This window comes from Gopherus evgoodei, unplaced genomic scaffold, assembly GCF_007399415.2.
Source record: "Gopherus evgoodei ecotype Sinaloan lineage unplaced genomic scaffold, rGopEvg1_v1.p scaffold_136_arrow_ctg1, whole genome shotgun sequence".
NCBI lineage: Eukaryota > Metazoa > Chordata > Testudines > Testudinidae > Gopherus > Gopherus evgoodei.
Window position 1 is genome coordinate 32,508 of NW_022059799.1, and position 1,974 is coordinate 34,481.

Sequence of the window (1,974 nt, forward strand, 5' to 3'; positions counted from 1 at the left end):
GGAGGGGCCCAGATCATGGCTCAGCTGCAGAGCTCGGAGCCCAGGCTGGGCCCAGGAGTGAGAGGATGGAGGAGCTGGGTGTGTAGCAGAGGTTGGAGCCGAGAATTGGTTGGAGATGGGGCTGTGCCACTTCTGCTTGGCGGCGGGGGGCCCCTCCGGCTTATTTTTTTTTGCTCCACCCCCCACATCCCAATATTTCATCTTGACATCCGGTCACCCTAGCCTGATATGAAGGGGGATGTCTGGACCAAGGGGCCAGGGACTGGCCTTTGCTAGAGAAACCACTGTCAAGTTTTAGCCAATTAGGACAAGTCAGCAAATAAGAACAACCTCAGGTATCAGTAACTGCTACAGGTTGCAAATTCCTACATGCAGCAGTTTCTGGCACTACACCTGCACAGCTCTGCTCCCCGGCTCTTCTTGGTCTCCTGCTCTCTCCTTAGCTCTGCCCCACTCTCGCCCAGGCAGTTCCAGCTCACATGGAGGATGGGATCCCCTGGCCTGGTGACTCCCTCATTACACTGCCTGGCCTGTCAGTGCAGCTAACTTGGAGCTTTGGCCTCTCCCCATTGTCCCTGGGGACTGTCAGTCTCAGGGTCCTGATTTCCCATTGATCCTTCCCCCTTCTATTGGTGCTGGGAACTAGCCAACCAACCCCCCCCCACACACACTAAGTTTTAGTAAAGGGCCAAGAGCCCCTTACACAAGCCAGCCCCATGAGGGTCACCGATGTGCAGAGAAGGCAGCCTATGCTGGTCCCATGGTGTAGTGGGCAGCACTCAGGACTCTGAATCCTGTAATCTGAGTTCAAATCTCAGTGGGATCTTGTGTTGGCTTGTGGTCATAGGCAGCAGGTTATATACATGTGTGGTGCTCGGGCTTCAGGAATATTCACGGCTGGGGGCCCTGTTCCAGCAATATTTGGAGTTGGGTCTCTTCCCCTGGCCCCTGCCTGGCACCCCTCCCCCTACCTCACAAAAAGCAGCATGGGCCTGCCTGCTCCTGCTGCTGGAGTAGAGAGATTCTGGGCAGAACTGCTGCCCCAGAGTCCTACTGCAGGTTGCCCTGAGCTCCCTCTGAACCCTGATACTCTGCCCCAGTCCTGAGCCGCATCATGAATCCCTCATCCTCAGCCCTATGCTCCCTCCCAGAGGGTGCACTCCTTCCCACCCCCAGAGCCTGCACCTCTCACTCCTTCCTACAACCCTGCCAAAGCCTGCACCCAGCACCCAAACTCCATCCTAAAGCCTGAACCTTGCACCCCTCCTGCACCCTAATCCCCAGCCCAGGATCTGAAGCCCAGACCTTCCACTTAAATCCCGGCCCAGAGCCTTAGGCAGGTGGGGGTGGAGTTTGGGGGGCGGGTTAGGCACAACCAAAATTTCTACAAACTTCCTACCAATGCTTATGGTAACGCCCCAGAGCTCAACTTCCCTGTCTCCAGCTGTGTAAGAGTGAATCTTTCCCCTCCTGCTGGGTGACTCACACCTCCTAGAGCCAGGTCTTTGGCTGGGATGGCTACAATGGGTTAGGGCTCTAGAACTTGCTACCCTGATAGTTGGGATTCTTGCTGCTGCACCTGCTGTTCACAAGCCTGGCCCTTGTGCTTCCTACCACACTTTTCCTCTGGCCCACATGGCGCTTGAAGAAAGGAGTGCCAGGGCTGGGATTAACAGTCAGGCCTTGGCAGGAGGGAGGAAGAGTCCCAGACTGGAGCCCCACACACCTTCCCTCCTCCATGCACCTAGAGCAGAGGCAGCCCAGCTCTGTCCGCTGGATACCTCAGCAGAGTAGGTGAGTTCATGTAAATACAGTCTGGTCCCAAAGCCTCCTCCCAACCCTGGTCATCAGTAGCTGTCAGGGGAGAGCTCATTCACACCTCGCTTACAAATCATCATTTGAAATTCTAAGGTTGGCCAACACTGCCGAAGCCAATGCACAGACATTGTCAGCAAACACCACAGCTGGGTTAGG

The 1,974-nt window shown here is 55.9% G+C and overlaps 1 non-coding gene across 1 annotated transcript; it reads left to right on the forward strand.

The window, feature by feature from the left end:
• The first annotated feature begins 754 nt into the window (after window positions 1-754).
• Window positions 755-826, forward strand: TRNAQ-CUG. The gene has a single exon. It is a non-coding gene; the product is annotated as a tRNA-Gln (tRNA).
• The last annotated feature ends 1,148 nt before the right edge of the window (window positions 827-1,974 follow it).